General features: G+C 43.8%; 1 protein-coding gene across 2 annotated transcripts in view; it reads left to right on the top strand.

Moving 5' to 3' along the window:
* The window catches only part of LOC123509395 (N-acetyltransferase ESCO2-like), a 50,269-nt gene that overhangs the window by 20,926 nt on the left and 16,419 nt on the right, over positions 1 to 12,924 (top strand). The window lies entirely within an intron of this gene.

The following is a 12,924-nucleotide window of genomic DNA, read 5'->3' as shown; positions in this document are numbered from 1 at the left end:
TCTGAGACCAGGCACACACCACACACCGGGACAACAAGGTCACAACTCCTCGATTTACATCCCGTACCTACTCACTGCTAGGTGAACAGGGGCTACACGTCAAAGGAGACACACCCAAATATCTCCACCCGGCCGGGGAATCGAACCCCGGTCATCTGGCTTGTGAAGCCAGCGCTCTAACCACTGAGCTACCGGGCCGTGTGTGTGTGTGTGTGTGTGTGTGTGTGTGTGTGTGTTTACTAAGTGAATTGGGTCGGTAATTAAAAGTGAGTATATAACAAGAGCGACATTATTGCAGGACAGGGGTTGGGGTGTAGGGGTATGTGGGGAGTAGGCGGGGGGAGCAGAGAGAAGGGAGAAGGGGAAAGGGGTGAGGAAGGAGGCTGGGGGGTATTTCATAAACTCTCACCTCCATTTGGATTGTGTGCGCAAATGAATAAGATTTTGCGCTGATTGTGTGTCCTCGTTTGTGCTGTGTGTGTGTGTGTGTGTGTGTGTGTGTGTGTGTGTGTGTGTGTGTGTGTGTGTGTGTGTGTGTGTGTGTGCAATTAAGTGTTTTAGTACGTGAAGTCTAAAATAATCATCACATTTTCCATTTCATTACATCTCTCTCTCTCTCTCTCTCTCTCTCTCTCTCTCTCTCTCTCTCTCTCTCTCTCTCTCTCTCTCTCTCTCTCTCTCTCTCTCTCTCTCTCTCTCTCTCTTCCCTTGTTTCCTCACCTTCCTTCACCTCTCACAAACTTCCTCCACTTTCATACTTTTCTTACACTTTTTTCCCTTTTTTTCCCTTTCTCCTTTTTTTCCCTCGCGTTGCTGGAAGGAGAGAGTAAAGAAGGCATAATTTTTCCCTGAGTAACGCTTGTGTCACTTACGCACTTACGGAAAGATTTACCTGCCTGCTTAAATCGTGTAATTAAGGTGATAAACAAGAGGAGAGGGAGGCAGTAGTGGTAGTAGTAGTAGTAGTAGTAGTAGTAGTAGTAGTAGTAGTAGTAGTAGTAGTAGTAGTAGTAGTAGTAGTAGTAGTAGTAGTAGTTGATAGTGTATGGTTGTTGTAGTTGTTTTTGCTCTCTCTCTCTCTCTCTCTCTCTCTCTCTCTCTCTCTCTCTCTCTCTCTCTCTCTCTCTCTCTCTCTCTCTCTCTCTTGTTACTCTATTTCTTATTTTTCCTACTGCATTTCTTCTTTATCTTTTTCATTTCTTTTCTTATTTTCATCTATTCACATCTTTTCCTTCTTTCTTTTATTTTGTTTTTTCATTTTATCTTTTTTGCTTCATATATCATTCCTTCTTACCTTATCATCTCTTATCTTTCCTCTCAGTCTTATTCACTAAATCTTTCTTCTCTCCTTCCTTCCTTTATGTCTCCCCTGTGCGATTTTTTTCAAACTTCTCAAATCGTTCATCATTGTTCTAAATCTTATCTTCTCTTCTTCTTAACCTTTCCTCCTCCTCCTCCTCCTCCTCCTCCTCCTCGTCCTCTTAACCATTTCTCTCAGACCTATCTACCCATACACACACAGTTACACCCTCACATCAATCCTCATAGCCATGTCCCCTTCACAGACCTTACCGCTGCCTCCCTCATTTAAACCTTCCCCCGGTGCTCTTCCTCCTCCTCCTCCTCGCCCTTCTCCGCCTAGCCATTCCAGTGAAGTTCGCGTCCCCGTTGCAAGATATTACCCACACTGATATCATTGTATTCTGGTGGGCTTGCTATCACGGCCACGCTTGGTAACCTCGCACCTCTAACCCTGTCTCCTTCACTCACACCTCTCCCGCTCTGAAACTACTTGATAACACCGATACTGCCCCTTGATAAATGCTATGGCTTATCACGGCCTAGGATAACAGATACTTCATGGCGGCTTAATCTTGGTTGTTTGGTGCTATAGATGAGGTGCGAGGTGTGTGGTGTGGGTTCAGGGTATGGTTGGGTGAGGTGAGGCTATCCCACTCACTGCCACCATTTGTGTTTGTTTATTTATGAGTGTGTTTTTTCTTTGCTATTTTTCTATATGCTGGTGTGCTTTTTTCGTTTTTGTTTTCTATTTTGCTACTTTTCGTGTCAGTGTGTTGTGTGTGTGTGTTTGTGTGTGTGTGTGTGTGTGTGTTCTATTTTTATTTTTCTGTATAATAGTGTTTTTTTTCCTCATTTATTTTTGTCTTTATTTAGTTTTTTTCACTATATCTTTTCTTTTTTTTTATTTGCTATTTTTATGTATTCTGGTTTATTATTCCCTAACAACTCAACATTTTTTATTCAATCTCCCCTTGACGTGTCCCAAGTTTGAATAAATCACCGACATACAAAAGGAACAATTCAAGAGTGTGTCATTTTATAACGACGCAATGACACAAACATCTTCCTCACCAAACACAACTAAAACATGAAAACACACCCAACAATAGCAAAACTAAATAATCCTAACCCGGCCATTCCTTATAATCTACAAGAAGTCAAATAGAGAATACCACTGATACAAGAATCCTCTCCATCTAATACTACGTAAAACACTAATATATTAAATTTTGTAGGTAATTATGAGCAGAAATCCACCGCAGGTAACACAAGCTTACTTTTGTCACCTAATTATTCCACCATAGCTTGTAGATTATTCGCCAGTGAGCAATGATTCATGGGGAGGATTTCCACTTAATTCCCCAGGTAAAAATATAAATAGCTTTCACAGGTGGGTAGACAGACAGGTAGGAAGAAAGAACCCCCTCTCTCTCTCTCTCTTTCTCGGTATTTGCTCTTGAACTCATTAAATACTTGCTAATTATTCAGGTGCAGGTGTTGTGTTGTTATGTTGCCCAGATGAGGTGTTGCGTGCTCACCTCCTGCCGCTCGTGTTACTTCCTTGAACCTCTTGTGTAAGGGTTGAGTTTCTCCCGCCACGGCGTTCACGGTGTTTGCTCTCCAGCCTGTCCGTAATGCAGTCACTCCTCGCTTCCTTCTCCTCTTCCTCTACTTCTCTTCTAGATCTGTTTTATTTTTTTTTCATCCCTTATTTGTTTTCTTTCTCTTTCTATCATTACTTCTATTACTATTTCTACTACTGCTACTATTATTACCACAACTACTACTATTACTACTACTACTACTACTACTACTACTACTACTACTACTACTAATTGATTTGCATTTTTACTTCTTGTTGTTTTCCATTTGTCTCTCTTTCGTTTCGCATTAATTTATTTTTTTTATCTTTTTTCCTCATTGTCTTCGTCTTTCCTCCTCTTCCTCCTCCTCCTCCTCGTCCTCCTAATTTGAACTGCACCTCCTTTCTAATTAGTCACGAGAAGGAGGAGTAGGACGAAGAGGAGGAGGAGGAGGAGGAAGAGGAGGAGGAGCAAAATGAAGATAAGAGAGCAAGAAGGTGGATTACTATGCTAACATTCTCTCTCTCTCTCTCTCTCTCTCTCTCTCTCTCTCTCTCTCTCTCTCTCTCTCTCTCTCTCTCTCTCTCTCTCTCTCTTCTTCTTCTTCTTCTTCTTCTTCTTCTTCTTCTTCTTCTTCTTCTTCTTCTTCTTCTTCTACTACTACTACTACTACTACTGATACTACTATTTCTACTACTACCACCACCACCACCACCACCATTACCACTTTTGTTTGCTCGTTAACGCACTCCATTTATCGACCAATCGTGTATGCGTACGTGCGTGCTTGCGTGCGTTCATGTGTGCGTGCGCGGAGCAAGACGAACAAGGCCATTAGGTGGGAGGCAATTAGGGTGAATTAATGATACCACGACCAACATTCTCGCCCTTAATGGCACGTTGGCCTCCGCTATGTTTTACTGGGCCGTTACCTTTTGTTGTTGTTGTTGTTGTTGTTGTGGTGGTGGTGGTGGTGGTGGTGGTCGTAATAGTAGTAGTAGTAGCAATAATATTAGTGGTAATGGTGGCAGTAGTAGTAATAGTAGTAGTAGTAGTAGTAGTAGTAGTAGTAGTAGTAGTAGTAGTATATAGCAGAAGAAGGAGGAGGAGGAGAAGGAGGGAGGAGGAAGAGGAACAGGAAGGATAGAAAAATTGTACTATTTTCTCCTTTCCTTCTCCTTTCCTACCTTTTTCTTTTCCTCCCTTATGGATTGTTTGTTTTCCTCTCCGTCTGTCTTGCTTTTCTTTTCCTCTTTTCTGTCTTTCACGCTCTTCTTTCCCTTCTTCTTCTTTTCCGTTTCCTTCTCCTCTTTTCCTGCATTTTTCCCTTTCCATTTGATGTTTCCCCACCTCATCTATCTTTCTCTCCCTTTTCCTTCCTCTTTCTACCAGTCTTCCCATGTTTCCATCAATTCCTTTTCCCTTTACTGCTTTTATTTCCTATCTATCTCTCCTTACCAACACCCAGTCTTTCCCTCACTTCGCCCTCTGAGTTTTCCCCTCTCCCACACTCTCCTCTCTTTTTCTCATATTTCCTCTCCCTGTTAATCCTTTTCCTACCCCTCTCCTCCTTACTCTCCCTCCATCTTCCCTGCCCTGTCTCTCTCCCGCATCCTTTCTCTCAGTTCCCGAAATGGACTTAACGCTGGTGGTGGGCTGGCAGAGTCTCAGGAGTGTTGGAAAAGGCGATGCAAATGACGCGTAAAAAGATTCGCAGTGGGACGGAAAAAGGAATAGACGTGTATCATGTAATGTCCCCCACGTTGCATCGCTTGGAGAAAAGAGCGAGAGGCGGGGGAAACACCTATTGAAAGAAATGCTAATCAGGGTAAATGGATGAATGCGACGATGAGAAAGAGATGCGTCGGATGTAAGAGGATTACGAAGGCTCAACGCTCGCTAAGATTTCCCAGGCTGTGTGAAAAGGGGACGGTGAACGGCGCACTGGCTGGTGGTGGTGGTGGTTGTGTGTAAAGAATGAAGGTGGTGAAGTGAATCAAAAGATAAATGACCTTTTTTTTATGTTTTATGTTTGCTTTGGCCAGCTTTCCCCTCATACATAAAAAATAGATTAGTAAATATGAGTGAAGGTGGTAGAATAATAGTATTGATAAAGAGATAAAGAGATAAGTATGAGTAAAAGATGATAAGGTAAATACATAAGTGAAAGCAGATAAGTGAATAAAAGATCATTAAAAGATAAATTTACTTTCTTTCTTTCTTTCTTTATGCATTTATTTATTTTAGAGAATTTACCAACATGTCTTCTCACAACAATCTGCTTTTTATATTTATTTCTTAAAATCTACACACTTTTCCCTTCTCTAATTCTACAAACTTTTTTTTTTTACTTGCTGACCGGTCACTTTTTTCCTCTTTAGAATTCCCAACTTTTTATTTTCATTACTAACTCATTTTTTTCTTCCTTCTCCAAAATCCACAATATTTTTTTTTCTCTTTCTAAAATGTACAAACTTTTTTTCACCCTTGTTCAACCTTCCCCTTCTTCACAATTCACAGCCTTTTTTCTTTCCCTATCCTTTTCCAAACTCTATAAAACTTTCCCTCTACCCTCTACTGTGTGCTCCCTCGTGTTTGGTCGACCTGTCAGATGCTGGTGGTGGTGGTGGTGGTAGTAGTAGTAGTAGTAGTAGTAGTAGTAGTAGTAGTAGTAGTAGTAGTAGTAGTATAGTTGTTGGTGTTGTTTTTGTTGTTGTTGTTGTAGTAGTAGAAATAGTAGTAGTAGTAATGGTCGTGATGACAGTGGTAATAGGAGTAGGAATAGAAGTAACAGTACAACAACAACAAAAACAACAACAATAACAACAACAATGCCCAACCACCACCACCACCACCACTACCGCCGCCACCACCACCACCACCAATAACAAAGGCCGTAATGATAACTGTAATGGCCATTGGCGGTGGTGCCCCCTGGAGGCTGAATGGAGGCAGCATCAACTCTATTATAAGTGACATGATTAACTTTTGAATTAATTGAACGCCTGGAATAATAATGGGTGATTACCTCGCTTATTATTTACCGGAGAGAGAGAGAGAGAGAGAGAGAGAGAGAGAGAGAGAGAGAGAGAGAGAGACACTGTTGGTTTAGAAAGTGATATTCTGATTAAGTTTATTCATTTTTTGGGGGGAGAGTTTAATTGAACTGTGGTTATTTTCGTTGTTACTGTTGTTGTTGTTGTTGCTGTTATTGTTGTTGTTGTGTGTGTGCCTGGTCTCAGACCTATTCCTCTGATTGTAAGATTGATCAAACAAACACACACACACACACACACACACACACACACACACACACACACACACACACACACACACACACACACACACACACACACACACACACACACACGTAAAAAACAAACGACAAGCACTATAAATAACTCCTTTCCATCTCTCCTCCTCCTCCTCCTCCTCCTCCTCCTCCTCCTCCTCCATCCGTTAATTTTGAGTGATGGGCGTGTCTAATTACCGTGGGAGCTGCTCTCATTACCAGGGTCATTAGGCGGCAGGTGAGGGAGACAGGTGGAGGGCGCAGTGAGGAGAGGTGATGGATGGAGCACGCTGCTGGTGTTTCTGTGAGTCAATGTGTTTGTGTGTGTGTGTGTGTGTGTGTGTGTGTGTGTGTGTGTGTGTGTGTGTGTGTGTGTGTGTGTGTTTGTCTGTTATTCATTTTCTTTTTTATTGTTTGTTTGTCTGTCTGTCCCTTTTATCTTTCTTTTGTTTGGGGTTTCTGTCTCTCTCTGTCTTTTTTTCCAATTCTATCCTTATATTTTTCTATTATTTCCTTTGGTTTTATTTACTTTTTTATCTATTTTTATCCATCCATCTATCTATCTATCTATCTATCTATCTATCTATCTATCCTTCACACTATATCTATCCATCATTCATCTCTTTTATGTAAGAAAGGCGGACTGGCCAAGGAAACAAATTATAAAGAAAAAAAAAAAAACACACACTCAGTTGCCAGTCTCCTTATAGAGCCGATAGAACTACCCAGAAGGATAGGAACAAACGTCTAGACACCTCCCTCTTGAATGAAGTCAAGTCATACATAGGAAGTTGTGAATACCTACCACCTACCAGCAAATCAATCTCAAGTACCTCTAGCAACTCACTCAGCCACCCATCACCGAGTCGACTTCCACTCCATCTACCAACAAGACCCCAGTAATAATTAAACCATTCAGTTCATTACAGCTCGTATCGACTTGGCTACCGTCACGAATCACTCTCCTTCATTTGTTCCCATCGATCCTCATGGTAATAACATACATTCCTTCCTTCCCTCATTTTTTCGTCTCTCTATTCTCTTCCCTTGTCATATTTCATAAACTCGTGGCCTTGAGAAAGTGACGGGAAGATTGGGAAAGGAGGAGGAAGAGGAGGAGGAGGAGGAGCAGTATAGGAGTTGGAGGTAAGAGAGAAAGGTGAAGAAGGGAATAAGAAAAGGAAGAATAGATAGTAAGATGGATGAGAGGAAGGAGGAGGAAGAGGAGGAGGAGAAGGAGAAAGTAGTAGTGATAGGAAAAGGATGGAAGAGGGAAGAGCAGGGAAGGAATAAGAAGAGAAGTAAGAGGACGAGGAAGAGGAAGAGAGAGTGATGATGGAAAAAGGATGGAAAAGAGAAGGAAAGGGAAGGAATATAAAAAGGAGGAATAAGAAATAAGATGGAAAGTAGCAGAGGGTCATTAAATAAAACAAGGAAGAAAAAAGAAGAAAATTGAATAAAGGGCAAACAAATAGAAGAAAGACATTATGAAAAATTCTCCTCGTTTTCTTCTACCTTTATTTCTTTTTTGTTCTCCTTATCTAATATTTCCTCTTGCTCCATCCTCTTCTAGCCTCCTCCTCCTCCTCCTCCTCCTCCTCCTCCTCCTCCTCCTCCTCCTCCAAAGTACAGCTTATTCACAGACAATTTCTGATTATAATTTTCTCACATTTCTTAGACTTTTAAGAGATCATCGACACCATTATCTCCTCCTCCTCCTCCTCCTCCTCCTCCTCCTCCTCCTCCTCCTCCTCCTCCTCCTTCTCCTCCTCCTCCTCCTCCTCCTCGTTTTCTTCCTCCTCATGGCCCCCTTTCGTTCATCCCTTCCTTAAAGTGTTAAAGGGGAGAGAGAATTTGGTTCGTTATAATATCGTCTCTCTCTCTCTCTCTCTCTCTCTCTCTCTCTCTCTCTCTCTCTCTCTCTCTCTCTCTCTCTCTTCTGATTGTTTTTAAGCACTCTTTTTCATTTGTACATTTCTAACCACCACCACCACCACCACCACCACCACCTCCTCCTCCTCCTCCTCCTCCTCCTCCTCCTCCTCCTCCTCCTCCTCCTCCTCCTCCTTCGCCAGTGTCTCGACTCGAAGCTAAAATTCCCCATCAAAACTTTCCTCACACAAAACAGGTTGGTCTTATCTCCTTCAGTGAGCTTTCTTCCCCTTTTGAGGAGGAGGAGGGAGAGGGGAGGAGGAGGAGGAGGAGGAGGAGGAGGAGGAGGAGGCTTTGTGGACAGTGAATGCACCTCTTCCGAAACATCATTAAGGAAGAAGATCAGCAAGAGGAAGGGGAAAGAGGAGGAAGAGGAAGAGGAGAGGAGGAGGAGGAGGAGGAGGAGGAGGAGGAGGAGGAGGAGGAGGAGGAGGAGGAGAGGAAGGGTCAGTATTAATTAAAGTTCCCCAATGTACGTTTTTTTTTTTAAGATGGATTTTTTTCTGCCCAAACAATAATGAAAAATGACTTGTTGGTACACACACACACACACACACACACACACACACACACACACACACACACACACACACACACACACACACACACACACACACACACACGCCTTTAAGAGAAGAAGAGGAGGATTAAAAGATAGAGAATAAAAAAGAAGCAGAACACAAGAGAGAAAATGGAGAGAAAAAAAATGAGACAGAAGGTGGAAGGAAGGAAAGAATAAAGAAGAAGGAGGAGGAAAAACAGAGAAGAAGAAAGAGGATAAGACGGATGAGAGAGAGAGAGAGAGAGAGAGAGAGAGAGAGAGAGAGAGAGAGAGAGAGAGAGAGAGAGAGAGAGAGAGAGCATAAAAAGTGAGAGGAAATGAAAAAAACAGATAAGGAGTAATGGAGGGAAAAAAAAAAGATGAAAGGAAGAAAGGGAAGGGGGACATCAAAAAGAAGAGGAGAGAAGGAATAAGGAATAGAAGTAAAAAGGAGGAGGAGGAGGAGGAGGAGGAGGAGGAGGAGGAGGAGGAGGAAGAGGAGTAGTAGGAGGAGGTGGAGGAGGACTAGAATTTCCCCTTTAAATCCACAGTGATGTTGTATTATTATGGAGAGAGAGAGAGAGAGAGAGAGAGAGAGAGAGAGAGAGAGAGAGAGAGAGAGAGAGAGAGAGAGAGAGAGAGAGAGAGAGAGAGAGAGAGAGAGAGAGAGAGAGAGAGAGAGAGAGAGCACAATATAATTCACCTTTATCACTCTAATCTTATTTCATCTACGTGTATTTTCTCTGGTGGTAGTAGTAGTAGTAGTAGTAGTAGTAGTAGTAGTAGTAGTAGTAGTAGTAGTAGTAGTAGTAGTAGTAGTAGTAGTAGTAGTAGTAGTAGTAGTAGTAAGCGTACCTCAAAAGATAACTGAATTTTATCTATTTGCTTCTTTTTTTTTGTGTCTTTCTATGCTATTTTTTCTGGTTGCTTCCCTATTTACAAATGAATTCATTAAAGTATTCATATATTCGTTTACTAATTCATTCATTGTAATTATTATCTACTGACTTTATATTTTTCTTTTTTCTTTTTTTCCTTTCGTTTTGCTTTTGTTTCTCTGCAAAATTTACTGTTTCGCGCGTGAAGATTGAGAGCGTTCCTTATCAGTCGGCAAGGGAGTGATGCACGGGACGCGACGCTATGTGTTTGCCGATGAAAGATGTGTTTTTGCCTCTCTCTCTCTCTCTCTCTCTCTCTCTCTCTCTCTCTCTCTCTCTGTTTTATTTATCTTGTTTCTCGCAGTGCATTAACAGTCAAACAAAGAGCTCGCTATTTAAATCACTCTTGTCCAGACTATATATTTTTGCCATTGATAATGCAAAACACTTGTTCGACCATCGCTGTACATGGAAACATCCTTTTAAACTAAGACTAATGGCTCCCACTACATCCTGTTTACTAAGAGTCGGTAATAGAACCCAGATGGTGAAATGTGCAAGAATGACAAACCAAACGCTCTCCATGCAGAGTCAGGTGTTGTGATGCTTTTTTTTTTTTCGTTTACATTGTGACATTGTGAAGGAATAGCAACCAAGCGCATCACAGAAAACGGGCGCTCACGGAAGAGAACTATATCATGATGACGTTTTTATGGATAACTTGTGAAAAATCGAGAAGTATTAAATAACCACCATTTTGTGAGGATGTTGAGGAGGAGGTGGAAGAGGAGTATGGATAATAGGTACGAGCACGGTGCAGCTTCGTCCCGTGTCCTTTTCCTCCTCCTTGGTCCTCTCCGCGGCCACCAGACTATAGGACATGGTGACGCCAGCCATGGCCACCGCCAGAGGGAGCAGCACCAGCAGGGCCACGCAGCGCACGATCATTAGCACAGGCCACTGCTCTTGCAGCCGTGCCTGGCCCAGGGCTGCCCACGACGCGGTGACCACAGCCTGCCGCAGGTTGTAGGTGGCGCCATCAGCGAAGGTAAGCGCCACCACGCCGCCGCCCAGGACAATTAAAGGGAGCAAGAAGAAGGGCACCACCAGTAACGCCGCCGCGCCACCACGCGCCAGCCTGGTGCACTGTGTCAGGGGTTCAAAGAGCACTGACTGAAGGCAAAACAGCTTTACGAACCACAGCACCACGAGGCACAGCAGCAGCTGCGTGGATAGGAACTCCATCCACACTAGCTCGCCGTAGTTCTTGTATATGTTGCAGATGGTGTTGATGGCCGCCACCCTGGACACGAACAGGCCGGCGACCAGACCGGCGTGCAGCGCTAGGCCCACCAGGTTCAGCACCAGCACAGCGTGGTCCTCCCACTTCAGGTCGCGGGTTGTGATGAAGAGCCGCCAGAAGTAAGGCGACTCGAAGGCCGCCAGCAGCAGCAGCGCGGCGGGCAGTGCCAGGAGGATGTCTTGCATGTCGTCACGGAAGTCTCTGTCTCGCGGACCACGTACAAAGTAGTGAAGAACTTTGTTGCACGTGGGCCGCTCTTTGAACACCGGTTTGTCCTTGAAGAAATTTGGAAAGTAATTAGGGAATCTTCCCAGCGTGATGTCATAGGTCAGCCTCCACTGGCCCGTGAAGTACTTGAGGAAGTGCAGCCTGACCCGCGCCAGAGTGTCGGTGCTGGAGAGCGTGGTGAGGAACACCGACACGTAGCGGGAATTTGGGGTCAGCCACTGCAGATCACGGAGCCTCCGGAGGACTTTCTTATAAGTCTTACTGGCATCCAGACTCATGTACAGGCCGTGACCGCCCTCGCCGATGAGACGCCCCTCCACCCACACCGTGCCGCCCAACTCCCCGCAATAGCCGAAGCCGTGCTCGCACCCTTGCGTGCACGTCCCCTCGCCGCCGTCATCTTCCGGGTCCGGCACGGCACAGATGTGGGAGTGCATGGAGGTGGTGGACCAGCAGCGAAAGCAGGTGGTGTTGATATCATCGTTCTTCAGCGTGGCTCGCTCACAGCTTTCCTTCGGGGCGGTGGTGATGAAGCACGGACTCTCCTTCACGATAATCTGACGCAGTCCTGGGGTTTCCAGGACACTTTTCCAAGACAGGGCTGCGTTGTCCCTGTACGTACTATCTAAAAACTTCTCCACGAGAGTCAGTACCTGGTTCCCGGTTACTCCCCTGTCCTGAGTAATATTGCCGGAGAGGTGGGTGACCACGATAGCCTCGTTGAGGTGCTGGCGGTCCTGGTTGTCGTGCAGCAGGTGCAGGGCAGCGCCGTAGAGGCCCAGCACGCCCATGGTGACGAGGGGCTGCAGTCTGGGCGCCGCCTTCACCCACAGCCCCGGGTCAGCGAGGGGCTCCAGTTTGTGCCTCAACTCTCTATACAAGTTCATCCTCCTTGAATAGATTAGAATAGAGTAAAATAGAATACATGTAGAATGGAATAGAACTGAATAGAGTAAAATAAGTATATTTGTGTGAATCCTGGTGACGGTGCTCTCTCTCTCTCTCTCTCTCTCTCTCTCTCTCTCTCTCTGGAATGTAAGTGGTGTCGTGTTGTTTCCATTTCGTGTTTTGTGTGTGTGTTTGTGCGCTGCCCTCGCGACATCCAATAACAGAAAGCAGTAAAAGTGACGAGAGAGAGAGAGAGAGAGAGAGAGAGAGAGAGAGAGAGAGAGAGAGAGAGAGAGAGAGAGAGAGAGAGAGAGAGAGAGAGAACATCTACCTCCATTTAATCATTCGTAAACCACTAGAACGTACGTATATTATCAAAACCACGAACATTAACCCGACCTAACGTAATTTTACCTTAAAAGAGAGAGTGAGAGAGAAAAAGAAAGAAAATGGAACGTGGTTAGTTGTCAGTGTTCGTAAAGCTATAACACTGTACAGTATTTTGCCGGGTTATATGTAAGGCACTGGTTAAATACTTCAGAGAGCAAGGTTATAGAGTATTGAATTCCCTTGGTGCTGGAAAATACGGTGTTATAGACTGCATTGCCTCGGTGTGTGTGTTGGACGGGTGTGTGTTGCAGAGGGCGTGATTGGTTGGCTCTCTAGACTAAATCACATTTATTATTTTATTGGCCACAAAACTACAAATAAGGGCATAATGAATATAGAATAAGTTTTGGTCCTTATTCATATAAAGTCATGGAAACAACAATTACAATAATGAATGATTTAATAACACAGAATTCATAAATAACAAAACATTCGCAAAAAAAAATAATAATAGTAGCTTTTGATGAAATAAAAACTCACTGCTTATCAAATTTGTCTCTTTCTCCTGGTTACATAGAAATAACACTGTATTTTTCGTATTCTAGCAATAGCGTTTTGCTTTTTTACTGCAGCGTAAAGCCACACCA

Source organism: Portunus trituberculatus, chromosome 27, assembly GCF_017591435.1.
Source record: "Portunus trituberculatus isolate SZX2019 chromosome 27, ASM1759143v1, whole genome shotgun sequence".
Taxonomy (NCBI): Eukaryota; Metazoa; Arthropoda; class Malacostraca; order Decapoda; family Portunidae; genus Portunus; species Portunus trituberculatus.
This window is presented reverse-complemented; position numbering and strand designations above follow the sequence as displayed.